The following is a 15,126-nucleotide window of genomic DNA, read 5'->3' on the forward strand; positions in this document are numbered from 1 at the left end:
ATGGGAAGCTGCTTTTGAAATGGTTCAAAGTTGAGTATCCTGTAGAAGAAGAAACAGGGCAGAGAACTGGAGCCCTCCCCACGTGGGATAATGAACCCTGAATAATTGACAAAGGAGTCTAACGCCACTCTGCTCCCTACGGCTTCCTTCTCTAATCAAGACAAAGCTCTCCCTCACTCCTGAAAGGGGCTCGTGCAACTCATTTAACACAGTGTTCACAGGTCAGGCTCTGAAAAGAAAAAGGTAATGGATTTGATCTTTGTGAAACGTTTTTTCTTTTTCTTTGCAAGACACGCGGAGCAGAACCAAACAATAAAGGAAAACCTCACATTCGCAGACGGATCTGAAGGATGAGTCACAGTGATGGCTGACAGATGCCTGGGTGGCTCAGGGACGGGCTGTGTGGTGACATGGAAAGGCTAACACTTATGCAGAGATGAGCTTCCTGTGTTTACTGAGTGTCAGCACTCAATGGCAATGAAAGACTGGGTGGGTGAACTTTTGCAATGCAGGGCCCCAGAAACCATCTACCCAAGCCCAGACAATTGTTTCATTTCTCCAGTTGGACTGCTCTTTCCTCTCTTAAGCACTTGGTTATCCCTTTTCTCTCATGCGCTTGATTTCATCAGCCTCCTTAGCTCATCTATCTGCATTGAACTGATGGGCTCAGCTCTGCAGGGTTCGAAAATTCTGCTAAGCTCTGGCTTTCCTATCACTCGACCGATTGCCCTGCTCTCCTGTGTATTCTTTCTAAAAGGCTGTGGCACACCGGTCTTGTAACCCTTCATTCTATCATGTTTTGCATACCTCATGCTTTTGAAGTTCTTCATTATTTCCAGCTTGACCTTATTTTGCTTTGTTTCTATTCCTTCTGTGTCATTCACATTTGGTGATGGGGAGTTTACATATGAGGAAAACAAGATGTGAAATGTCACATAGTTTAAGATTAAAGGCGCTTAAAAAAAACGTTAGGCACTGTAACTACACCACCTCACTGATACTGCAAAATCTGTAATAATTAAACGTACTCTGAAAAGGATGGTGGGTTTACAGGGAGGCGCTAGGGCATAAAAAGCAGACAGTGAGTTAGACTGAATTTGCCACACATATGTCATATACTCAGTTATCTACAAAATCCCACATCCTGGTTCATCAGGTGCCTTTGTGGCCATGTACTTAGTGAGCACAGCAGTTAACTTCCAGAGCCAGAAGACACACCTGCAGTGTTCTGCACTTTGAAGCCTTCTGTTCACATATTCATTCAGCAGGTCAGTATTTCCTGAGTGGCACCATGTGCCGGGCACAGTGCTGAGCACTGGGTACAGTGGGGAGAGCAGAGCAACAAGGCTCCTTTCTCACAGAGTTTCTACTATGGAGAGGCAGATTTCATAACATCATCACACACGTGAATGTAAAATTAGCATCGTGACGAAAGCTACAGAGAAGTGGCAGGCAGTGACAGGCGGATGTGACGTGACTGGAGAGAGAAGAGAAACCTTCTCTGAGGACCAGATGCTTGAGTTGGCATGAGAAGGATGAAGAGGAGTTAACCAGGTGAAAGGGGGAGGGAGGAGCATTGTGGGAGGAGGGGCCAACCTGGGCAAAACTCCATGAGTAGGAGGCAGCATGGGGATCTGACTGAGGGGCTGGAAGGCAAGAGGAGCCTGGCTGAGATGAGTCGGGAGAGAGGCAGGGGCCAGAACATGCAGGGCATCCACAGCCGTGTCAGGGCTCTGGTCTTTCCTTCGAAAGAAATGGAGTGCCAATGAAGGGTTTTAAGCAATGGGCAGAGAGATCAAATTTGTGTTTTGAGAAGGAGCCCACTTTATCTAACAGACTAGGGGAAGGCAAATACAAAGTGATGGATATTTGAAAGCTTTCAGGGGCGTCTGGGTGGCTCAGTCGGTTGGGCGTCCGACTACGGCTCAGGACATGATCTCACAGTCTTTGAGTTCGAGCCCTGCATCGGGCTCTACGCTGACAGCTCGGAGCCTGGAGCCTGCTTCAGATTCTGTGTCTCCCTCTCTCTCTGTCCCTCCCCTGCTCATGCTCTGTTTCTCTCTGTCTCAAAAATAAATAAAAACATTTAAAAAAAAAAAAAGAAAGCTTTCATAACCTCTTAACATACACACTTAAAAATGCTTTCTGTAGCTCTGGGCTTAGAGTATTGCATATTTTGTAGCTCTGGGCTCAGAGTATTGCACATTCTGTAGCTCTGGGCTTAGAGTGTTGCATATAAAAGTACAGGTGTTGGTGGGAAGGAGGGGGAGGAAGAATAAGAAGAAACTCAGGAATATTGAAGTAGGCACTTTGTCCTTCCTGGAAACTATTATTCCCATTTTACAGAAGAGTAAACTGGACTTTGTTAATTAACTTGCGTGAGATGAAGACATGTTGTCATTCTTTGAGTTGCTAGGGCTGATTCGACTGGTCCTATTGGCTAGGAGGACACTTTCTCTTTCCCGCCCAGTGTGCATGCCCCTGAAACTGTCCAGAGGAGGCTGGTATTTGAGGCTCTAGAGAAGCTGTAGGCTCTTGATGGGGCAACTTGTTGAAGGTCAGAGCTAGGGAGCCAGTGAGTTGGTGAGCCAGTATATGAATATCAGGTTTTCTAGGCTCTTGCTCTTTTTACTGTCCCATATTTCCTTACAAGGAAGAAACAGGTTGTGGAAAAAGAACAGGGGACAAGGAATGGATTAGGAAGCCAATAAGACAGGTGAAAACTTCCCTCTAAGGGTTGTCAGGGTAAGGATGAAACTGAGTGAGTTGGAGACAATGAAAATGTCTTGGATGAGCCGATTGAAAACAAATGAAGTGAATGCAGTTCTTTAATATTTGTCAATGATCTGAGGCTTCAAACTGAGATAGACCCACTGATGGGTGTATATTGCTATTTGTGCCAACTTTTTTGCTGGGAAATTGTGTGTGAGGGAGTCTCTCGTTGCTAAGGGAGACAGACTTGCTGCTTTGTTTCCCTGGATCCAAGCAAGGGCATATTAATTCAAGACACTATGTCATGCCATTCAAGCTCAATGGCAGAATATGAGCAAGACGTGAAGAGGGCTCCTCCCTAAATTCAGGAAGAGCCTCCAGCTGGGGAGGTCCACATTTTTCTGGCCCAGACAAGCACCCTTAGCCCTGGGGAAGATAAGGCAGGATTCTTCTGAGCATTCACCAGGCATCTGCGTACTCCTAAATGTGTGTCCTTCCAGAGAAAGCTTCGCTTACATCTGGCTGGAGAGGAGAAGCATAAAGGAATCTGAGAAATCAAAATAAGTTTCCTGGGAATGAAAACCATCTTCAAAATTTCAAATATAAAGATGAGGCATAAGAGCAGCGGTTTATGCAGGTTTTTCTCAGCATGCTTATTTCTAAGGCATTTCAAACACTTCCACAGTAGTGTCTTCTAACATCACACAGGGCATGCTGGAACTGTTTTGACTGGCTGCACTGGGACCCACACCTGCTGGTGCAGGAACTGCTTCAGACTCCCTGCCCACAGCCACTCTACCTTCCTCTTGCCTTAGTATCTGCTTACAACAGTGAGAAAAATAGGGTAGCTGGGGTCCACACATTGCCTGCCTTATTTTGTTTGGCATGCACAGCTTTTTTTTAAATTACAAAATAATATTTTTTCAAGTCTGGTTGATTCTTAAAAATGTGGATTTTTGCTTTCTCTTGAAAGTTCAAAGACTTAGAAGGAGGGAGCCAGCATCCCCTCTGATCAACAGTTGGCCTGGGCTAGTAGCGGCTGCTCTTCAGAAGGGGCAAGGGCTCTCCATGCTTCACACATCCATGTTCCCTGCCTGGTCTGAGAGACTAAGAGAAAAATTACCAGGTGTACTCACAACTGCAAAGGAAAGATCTTTCCCCTCCCCCCACCGTTCCAGAAACCAGCCAGGGCGTGCCCGGTTGTGGTCTGACCTAAAGGCGGGAACCAATCAAGTTCTGCTGAGTGGTTTGAAAAAAAGGCGAGAACCAATCAAGTTCTGCTGAGTGTTCAAATTTAAATGTCAACCAATAACAGCTCTGTAACCGCGAAAAATCCCTAACTTGTTTGTGCCTGTCTATAAAAGAAGCTGTAAGACCCTCGCTCGGGGCCTCTTAGCGTCACCGGCAACGTGTGCGGAGGACCGGGTTCGAACCTGCAATAAACGACCCTTGCCACTTGGCTTTGACTCTGGACTCTGGTGGTTTGTTTTCGGGGGGTCTCTCGAATTGGGGCATATCAGGTCCATGCACGCATGTGAATGTAAGACCATCCCTCCCTCTTTCTGAGACTGTGGGCCCAAGCAGAGCTTCTCCAGTGCTGAGGCAGCAAAGTGGGGCAGAGGGATAGGAGGACATCATGCTTCTTTCTGCCCAGAATCCGGGAGTGTGTGCATAATGAGGGCCTTGGGATCATGCAGACTTAGCCCCTTGACTATGGGGTTCTCTGATAGGGCTGTAGCAGGGGCACAGACTCACTAGAAATCAAGAATAAACAACGAACAAGAAAATCCTCATACATAAAAAAAAACCCTTCTAAATAATCCATGAGTCAAAGAAGAAATAACAATAGAAATTAAAATGTATTTAGAACTTAAAATCGTGAACATACTACATATCAAAACTACAGCCTTAAAGTCATACATTATTAATAGAAATGAAGAAAAATGGAGTTACTGATCTAAGTGTCCAACTTAAGGAGCAATAAAAATAACAACAGAGTAAACCCAAAGAAAATGAAGGGAGAGAAATATTAAATATAAAAACAGAAATGAATAAGCAAGAGAACAAATGTGTAAGCTGGTTCTGTAAAAGAATAAAAAAAATGGACAAATCTCTGGTATGAGTAATAAAGAAAAAACAGAATGCACAAATAAACAGGAGTCAAATAAGTGAGATGAGCACATAAAAACAAATCCTTCAGAAATTAAAAATATAATAAGATAATATTATAAACACTTTGAAAACTAAGATGGGATAGACAATTAGAAAAAAAGAAATTTATTAGAATTGACTCAAAAAGAAATAGAAAACGTGAAGGATTTATAGGTGTGTTCTACCAAACATTCAAGGACAATTCTCAACTTACATAAACTTTCCCAGATAGCAACAGCAATGACAACAGAAAGGATTATTCCTTCTCACTTTATAAGACTAAAATAACATTAATATCAAAATCATTCATAACACTACAAGAAAAGAAGACTTCAGGCCAACCTTGCTCAAGAACAAATACAAATATCCTAAAGGAACTGCCAGAAACTCAATTGAGCAGTGCATAAAAAGATCATTATGAATAAGTAGGGCTTATTAGAGGACATCAAGAGAGATAATAACATAAAAACCCATTAACATGATTAATCATATTAATTAGCATGTTAAAGAAAAAAGATCATATGATACTTTCCATGGATATAGAAATAGTACATAAAATTCAACACGAATTCCTAATAAACTCTCTAGCAAACTAGTGATAGAAGGGAATATTCTTACTCTGATAAAGGTTATCTATATAGCCTTTGTTTATAACTAACATTGTGTTTAATGGTGAAGCGTTAAAATTATTCCCTTTAAGATGAGAAATGGAACAAGAGTGCTTGTTTTGACCACTTCTATTTAGAATCACAGAAGTTGAACACATGCAGTAAAATAAGAAAAAAAAAAGAGTGTAAAAAAGACACAGAACTCTCCTTATTTGCAGAAAATGTGTTTATCTAGGTAGAAAATCCAGAGGCAGCTACTGAGAAATTACCTGAATTAATAAAAGAGTTTAGTAATTTTGCTGGATACAATTGACCAACATATAAAAATCAATTCTTTTTCTTTTCACTGGTAACAGTTTACCTTAATAATTACATTAAAAATACTATATATAACCAAAAACAGTAAGATACCTAGGAATAAACCTAACCAAAGAGGTATAAAATCTGTATGCTGAAAACTGTACAATGCTTATGAAAGAAATTGAAGAAGACACAAAGAAATGGAAAAACATTCCATGCTCATGGATTGGAAGAACAAACATTGTTAAAATGTCGATACTACCCAAAGCAATCTAAACATTCAATGCAATCCCTATCAAAATAACACCAGCATTCTTCACAGAGCCAGAACAAACAATTCTAAAATTTGTATGGAACCATAAAAGACCCCAATAGCCAAAGTAATGTTGAAAAAGAAAATCATAGCTGGAGATATCACAGTACAGGACTTCAATCTGTATTACAAAGCTGTAATCATCAAGGCACAAACATACTGATACAAAAACAGACACATAGATTAATGAAATAGAAAAAAAGAGCCCAGAAGTAGACACACAAATGTATGGCCAACTAATCTTTGACAAAACAGGGAAGAGTATCCAATGGAAAAAATACAGTCTCTTCAGCAAATGGTGCTGGGAAAACTGGACAGTGACATGCAGAAGAATGAAACTGAGCCACTTTATTATACCACACACAAAAATAAATGCAAAATGGGTGAAAGACCTAAATGTGAGACAAGAAGCCATCAAAATCCTACAGGAAAACACAGGTGTCAACCTCTTTGACCTTGACTGTAGTGACTTCTTTTTTTTTTTTTTTTTAATTTTTTTAATGTTTATTTATTTTTGAGAGAGAAAGAGAGAGAGAGAGAGAGACTGATGAATGAACAAAGAAGATGTGACACACACAACCACACACACACACACACACACAGACACACACACACAATGGAATATTACTTGGTGATCAAAAAGGATGAAATTTTGCCATGTGGATGTAAACAGAATGTATTACACTAAACAAAATAAGTCAGTCAGGGAAAGACAAATATCATATGATTTCACTCATAGTAGAATTTAAGAAACAAAACAGATGCACACAGGGGAAGGGAAGGAAAAATAAGATAAAGAGAGAGGGAAGCAAACTATAAGAAAAAATACAGAGAACAAACTGAGGGTTGCTGGAGGAGAGGAGGGTGGGAATATGGGTTAAATGGGTGAAGGGCATCAAGGAGGGCACTTTTTAGGATCCACACTGGGTGTTTTTAAATTAAAAACTTTTTTTTTAATATTGATTCATTTTTGAGAGATAGAGACAGAGTGCGAGTGGGGTGGGAGCAGAGAGAGAGGGAGACACAGAATCCGAAGCAGGCTCCAAGCTCTGAGCTGTCAGCACAGAGCCCAATGCAGGGCTCAAACTCTCAAGCTGTGACACCATGATCTGAGCTGAAGTTGGACGTCTAACCGACTGAGCCACCCAGACGCCCCTGCACTGGGTGTTATATGTAAGTGATGAATCACTAAATTCTACTCCTGAAAGCAATACTACACTATATGTTAACTAATTTGAATTTAAACAAACATAAAAATACTACATATAAGAGCAAAAATAAAACAAAATCCCTACAATCAATTTAGCAAAATATCTGCAGGTATGTTATGGGAAAAAAAAAAATAAAACTTTGAGCAGTTTATGGAATACCTAAATAAATGGATTATATCACGTTCATGTGTAGAAAGATTCAATATTATGAAGATTATAAATATTATAAAGTTTTCCCACATTTATTTATAGATTCTAAACAATTCAAATAAAAATCCTAATAGGACAAGCAAATTCTAAAAATTTATATGAAAGGGCAAACAAAGATCCAAGAACATCTAAACACTTCTGGAGAATTAAGATATGTATCTGGGGATGAAGGGATGGGCAGTTTCTCTATCAAAAGTCAAGACCTATTGAAAGGTAGATAAGTATAGTATCAATGTAGGCATAGACAAACAGACCAGCAGAACAGTGTAAATAATCTATAAACAGACTATTGCATATAGAAATTTTATTTATTATAGGGCTGCCATTGCAGATTGGGGGAAAATGAGAAGACATTCAACAAATGATGCTGTGACAAGTGCTTATCTATATGGAAAAAACTGAAATTAAATTTCTTCCTTATCTTACTACAGAGAAATCAATTTTAGGTGATTAAAGATTTAGAAATGATAAGCAAAACTATAAAACTTTTAGAAAAAGATATAGGAGATCTTTAAAAATATGAGTTAGGGAGTAATTTTTTAAAGATGACACAGAAAGTAGAAACTATAAAGGAAATGGTTAATTAAATCAATTATATGCCAAAATTAAGAGTTTCTGTTTATCAAACTGCAACATAAAGAAAGTGAAACTACAAGTCATAAACTGGAATAAGATATTTGCAACATAGCAATCGATGAAAAATCATCACCAAGAACATACAAACACTTTCACAATCAATATCAGAGGAAGAAACAATTCAACAGAAAATAGAGAAAATATATGAATAGGCATTTTTATCTAAGAGAAAACACAAAAGCCCAATAAACATAAGAAAAGATGATGAACACCATTTGTAATCAAGAAACGATATGCCATTTTCTACCCGCCAGAATGAGAATTTGAAAGCTTGAAATACAAGTTTAATGAGGATGTATACATAGTAGGGGAAACTCTTTTATACTGTTAGTATGTGTATAAATTTGTAAAACCACTTAGGAAAATATTTTTGTGCTATTTAGTTAAGTTAAATATGTGCCCACCTAGGTATGTAGTCTAGTCTAGAGAAATTCTTGCATACGTGCAGCAGGAAATATATACAAGGATTGTGTTAGTTACAAAAAGCTGGAAACAACTCATATGTCCATTGACATGGAAAATGTCAAATCTCCATGGATAGCTACTATAGACTGTAGCATATTTATACAAGGGAATGGTTTACAACAGTGAAAATAAATGAACAATAGCTTCATGCATCCACTCGGCTGACTCTAATGAGTATAAGGTATAAAAAGCAAACCACAGAGAAGGATATGTGTAATATGATTCATTTACATAAAGTTCACAAAGTGCAAAACTAAACAATATAGTTGAGAGATACACACATATGTAGCAAAACTAGAAGGAATGGTAAGTGTTTGTTTAGAGTGGTGGTTCTTCTGGGGGCTGGAGCGTGCAGGGCGGTTTAGTCATTGGAGATTGGTCATATTCTGTTTTTTAAGCACACAAGGGTGCTTGAATCATTGCTGGTATTTATACCTGCTAAATATGTTAGAAATCTTCTTCTAAATGGTTTTATGTTTAATAAAAATAATATGTAAAATAGAATACTTTTACATTCTGGGCCACAGAAAGAGAGGTGGTACATTAAAAACAGCTATCAGGGAAAGATGCAGAGAAAGGGAAATCCTCAACACTGCTTGTGGGAATGCAAACTGGTGCAGACACTGTGGAAAACAGTGTGGAGATTCCTCAAAAATAGAACTACCCTACAATTCAGCTATTGTTCTACTAGGTATTTACCCAAAGGATACAAAAATACTGATTCGAAGGGGCACATGCAGCATTATTAACAATAGCCAAACTATGGAAAGAGCTCAAGTGTTCATCAACTGATGAATGGATAAAGAAGATATGGTATATATACAATGGAATATTACTTAGCCATAAAAAAGAACAAAATCTTGCCATTTCCAACTCACTGGATGGAGCTAGAGAGTATTATGCTACATGAAAAAAATCAGTTAGAGAAAGACTAATACCATATGATTTCACTCATATGTGGAATTTAAGAAACAAAACAAACAATCTCACAGGGGGGAAAAAGAGAGGCAAACCAAGAAACAGACTCTTAACTACAGGGAAAAAACTGATGGTCACCAGAAAGGAGGTGGGGGGAGGAATGGGTGAAATACATGATGGGAATTAAGGAGTGCATTTGTTGTGTTGAGCACTGGGGTGTTGAATGTTAAGTACTGAATCACTAAAGTGTACCCCTGAAACTAATATTATACTGTATGTTAACTAACTGGAATTTAAATAAAAACTAAAAAAAAAAAAAAGATATTGCTTAATATCTTTTTTTGCACATTGTTCAGTCTGTCAAGATATTTTAGGTTACCCTGAGGCCCCCTGCAGGTGGACATGTGTCATATGAGTTTCAAGAAGAAGCTTGAAAAAAAGCTTATGCAGTGCAAAAAGGCATATACAATTGTTATACTGCTGTTAAGGTGATGAAGCTAAAAAAATGATGTTCTTTTTTATAATAGAAAGTATGTTTTATGGAAACGGGGAATATGCTACATTTTATAGAAACAGTAAAATATTTTACCTTTTCTAGAGCAAACTAGGTCTACTTTCAGATTCTCTTTTAACTCGACTCTCAGACTTTATTTATGTGATGATTAGAACCACTTTCCTTTCCTCCAAATGTCTCTTGTTTCTTAAGATTTCCATAAATTATTTTTATATTCATTATTCTTTGCCTGTGTTTCCTATTTATTTTCAGTTTTTAATTAGATTGTATCCCTAAGAGCTTGGTATCAGAGACAAAAATTTTCATCAGTTACAAAAATTTTATTCCTCTCAACTTTATTAGACTATTTTACAAACTTAAAAACACTCTTATTTTTTATAACACATCCACTAATGGTTTCTAATAATTTCTTACAGTTTTCCTTAAAATCTGAATGTCATTCGTGTTTCTTTTACCACATTAGCCATCTCAAATGACTGAAGAAAAGCAATCAGACATGATGGTTATGTTTCTATTTTCTATTCCCCGTATTTTCTTCATTTACAGATTATGTTTTGTTTCCTCAACTTTTAGTACATGAATATTAATTGGTGTTGGAAATCCATCTAGTAATTATTGTCAAAACTTGTTACTCTTCACTTTTTTTTTGTTAAAGTGAATATTTCACATAATTATGATCCACATGGTTTTTCTTGGTATTTATTCTCATGGCACTATTTTCCTCAAATTCTATTCCATGATGTATCTTACTGTTTAAATTCCTCTCTCTTTCCACAAACTAAAACTTCACTCTTTGCCTTAAAAAAAAATCATGGCGGCACCTGGGTGGCTCAGTCAGTTAAGGGTCTGACTTTGGTTCAAGTCATCTCACAGTTTGAGGGTTCAAGCCCTGCATCGGGCTCTGCACTGACAGTGAGGAGCCTGCTTGGGATTCTCTCTCCCTCTCTCTCTCTGTCCTTTCTCTGCTCATGCTCTCTCTCAAAATAAATAAATAAACTTAAAAAAAAATATGACTACCTCCTGATATGTTTTCAAAACTCTCTCAACAACTCTATAAAGTAGATATCATCTTCCTATTTTATAGGAACTGAGGTTTAACAAAGTGAATTGATGTTTCTAAGTTTAATAAGGCAAATATACCATGTTTGCATATTTGGCTGGTTGAGAATAGGGCTGAGGGTTTAGAAACGCTCTAAATAGTCATATTTTTAGTAAATCTTTAGGCCCTTATTTATTTAGTTACTCTTATATGTTTCATATACCGGGTCCTAGAACTTCTCTTTTAAATTAGCATCTGGGGCACCTGGGTGGCTCAGTTGGTTAAGCGTCCGACCTGGGCTCAGGTCATGATCTCACAGTTCATGAGTTCGAGCCCCGTGTCAGGCTCTGTGCTGACAGCTCAGAGCCTGGAGCCTGCTTCGGATTCTGTGTCTCCCTCTCTCTCTGCCTCTCTACCCACTCATGCTCTGTCTCTCTCTGCCTCTCGAAAATAAAGAAATGTAATAAAAAATTTTAAATTAGCATCTAATGATCTTCTGAAAAAGAGTTTCTTATCGTCTCTCCTTTATGTAGATTTTGCCTTGTAAATCTGACCCTCAGAAGGAACCATTCATTTTCCCCACTACTTCCTGATCATGGTTTGCTGTTGGTATGTTCTCATATTTTGAGGAAAGCCGTTGACCTTGTACATTATCAGGATTCTTGCCTGATCTGACTGTTATTTCATCAAGTGGAAAAAAATATTTATTTGACAAAAAAAGTAAACACATAATGCTTTCTAAGGAGGAAAAACAAATCTCTTATATGGGAGTACTCATTAATCAATTTCAAAGTCAAATAGTTTAATTTGCCAAGGATTCTCTACTAAGATATTTCTCACTGCTGCAGGTGCCCAGAAAGACTGGAGTGAGATCATTCACCTGGGACTCACTTTTGGGATATGTCTACCTATCTCTCACCAGGTTCATGAAAGAACCTCTGAGTGGGAAGGTCACTGGCACTTCTCTTGGATGCCCAGGATATCTCTTGGATGCCTAAGGACATACTTTAAAAATATGTACCCGTGCCACCATTTCTTAGAATCCCCAGTGTGAGAAGGATGCCCGTACACCCGTGCTCCCCACCTCCTCTGGCCCCTACCATACCTGGCTTTCCTGTACTACTAAACAGGCACACATCACCACTGTCCTGCAACTAAGGTGATGTAAAAGACCCAGGAAAAGTCTCAGGTTCAGAGACTAACATCTGGGGCATTAACTAAGAGTTCAAAAGCACTATTATTTACAACCCTAACCCAAAGGCCCAGTAATTCATTAGTTGTTACATGAAATGATTTTCCAGGATCATCTAGCTCTTTCACAAAAGCAATTTTGATTTCAGCAATTCCACGATGGTGCGTTTAATCTAAGATACCCAGCTATTATCAGATCATTGCCTGGCTTTTTCCTTTATGTTTCTGATCATGAAAAAGGGGGGAAACCTCATCTTTTCCAAACTTATCGGATCATGAAGTGGGTGTATGTTTAGTTTGTGAACAGAGGAAATGATGCATTAAGACTAAAGGTGAGGGAATCACGTTAATGAGGTGAAATGTGCCTGAGTGTTTTAAAGGCTGGGAAGAACCTGGTGCTAGCTTCTCTTCTTCTTGAGCTTATTTTTAATAATAGCCCATGAATGTCTAGTCCAGTTACTTTTCTCAGGAGTCTTGGCACTTTACAACCAAACCATAATCCCCATGGAGTGAAGTCCTGCCTTATAAGCATCACCTGCACAGATAATTAAGATCTGTATATGTATCTGGGTCCCAGTGGTATCAAGGGGGAATTTTATAGTTAGATGAAAAATGGGTCCCTAATGAATTTTACTGTAAAATTTCCAAATTGGTAACCAATATGTTATCCCATTTATGCATTGCTTTAAAATAATGAGACCACTGAGTCATGCAAATGTTGATCAATCCCGGTGCTTGCCAAAGTAATTTAAACGCAACCGTGAATTACAAGTTATTGCCAATTGCTGACATGCACAAATGAAGGTAGAAAACATTACCTTAAATGATTAAAATTTGATAAGAAACATTAAAATAAGATCTGAATTAATTATGTGCTATGATCAAGAACAACTACGGAGATTTACCTCATTCTGACAGTAGATAATATGAGCACCTTTGAACTTACATGATAAAGCTGTCCCTCTTCCTGACATGCAGTTTGTCACCACGGACAAATTTTCCCCTGGTGCCATAAGACTCCATGAGTGAGAAAAACTCAAAACATTTGAGTGGCGAATATAATCTGTAAAGAGCAGAAAAAAGCCTTCCATCCATCCCTGCCAAGTTCCTAGACTTAATTTGAAGATTGGAAATAAAATCAACCGGTAAAATTTTATCCCTGGAATTTCTGTGACTCCCAAGTGGCTCCTTTTCTTTGAGAATTAGATGCTAGAAGTATGTATATTATGGTCCCAAATAAACTAACCCATATTATCTAAAACTGGCCATCATAATTCCTTTTACATAGCTGTACACAGAAGGAATAGTTTGCTCTATAAAACTGGCATGGAAAATTACAAACTATTGCTTATGTTTATAATCTTTGAAAAGAAGGGAAAATATCGTTTTCTGAAACCCAGGTAGAGGACTCATTTTTATCACCTGCCAGAAGAAAAGGCATCTTTCATAAAATTTAGCACCTGCCTACAGAATTCTAAATCTGTGTTTACATGGGTTTAAAAACCCCAGGTAAACTGTTGGGACAGGATAGAAATCCCCTTAGACAGGATCTAAGGGGGATTAACAAGGCCTGAGCCACACATCTCCTATCTCTGTCATACGTGTGTCAGGTCAACTTCCCTCTGGCTCAGTTAGAAGTCCTCGAACTGCAGCTTATATCACATTCACAGGGGAATGAATCACAACACAGCCTGGTGACCCCAATCCTAGAGTATCTGATTCAGTGGGTCTGTGGTGGGGCTCAGAATTTGCATTTCTAACATGTTCCCAGGTGATGCTGATGCCAGGGACCACGCTGGCAACTACCACTCTGGCTTGAATTCTCTAAGAAAGAATATTCTTTTTACATAAAAGTACTTCTATATTTAGGCTCCCATGCTTTGGGAGTGCTGTACATATCGAGCAGCCATTTAGACCACTTGTTAAAAAGTGTGGCCACTGTTTGGAAGTCACACAGGCCACCTCTGAAGTCCACTGTGGGGGCGGGTGGGCTATCCTCTCTCATAGGGCTCTGGTGGCTTCGCCCATGGTCCTTGTGTTGTGTTGCTTTTACGTGCACCAGGAAGATTTTGTTTTACTTAACCACTTGTGAGTTGGCTTTGCAATATGTTAAAAAAGTGCCCTTCTGTTTTTAGGGAAGCTGGGAGCCAAGAAACCATGTGGAGGCCTCTCCTAAAACCATATGTGGATGGGGTACACGGAGGCTGGTGTTGGACCAGGGCAGGAGCCATCAGTCTCCAGAGTCAGCCAAATTCCAGTCAGTTCAAATTCCAACTTGGATACTTCCTAGTTGTCAAAGAATTGTGAAGGGAGGGAGGAACATTGACATGATTTATGTTCTTTCTACTTTTGCACTGTGGATGATTCAGTGACTTGGGAATGAAAATCACAGAAATGGTAGAGTGGGCAGTAGGAATAACAGATTCATTCAGTTATCTGGGAGCAAGTGGTTGGTGCAGCTCCGCACAGGAACCGGAAGTGCCAGAAGCCAAGGACCACAGCTCTTCTGTATTAATTTAAAGGGCAAGGAGGGAAAGCAAGAATGAATTCCAGATTTTATTTATAATAACTAACCTTTTATGTGCTGACTAATGGCCATTTTACAGAAAGAGAGGGAGAGAGAAAAAGAGAGACACAGACTAATATTCTACATTGTTATCAAAGGTTTTTTTTGTACCTTTAGATGAACAGTCAGTTACCTATCAATCAGATGCCTCAAAATCACTATTACATTAAAAAATCCATCTCAACTTACACTCTAATTGGAAAATTTCTAACTGCTACCATTTTTAAGGACAACACGTATCTAAGAAGTCTAGTCCTCCTCTTTCCAATATCGAAGCCAAAAGACCAGTCAA

General features: G+C 38.8%; 1 protein-coding gene across 11 annotated transcripts in view; it reads right to left on the reverse strand.

Annotated features, from left to right (window-relative positions):
- The window catches only part of MAGI2 (membrane associated guanylate kinase, WW and PDZ domain containing 2), a 1,363,649-nt gene that overhangs the window by 101,438 nt on the left and 1,247,085 nt on the right, over positions 1-15,126 (reverse strand). The window lies entirely within an intron of this gene.

This window comes from Felis catus, chromosome A2 (assembly GCF_018350175.1).
Source record: "Felis catus isolate Fca126 chromosome A2, F.catus_Fca126_mat1.0, whole genome shotgun sequence".
Lineage (NCBI taxonomy): Eukaryota > Metazoa > Chordata > Mammalia > Carnivora > Felidae > Felis > Felis catus.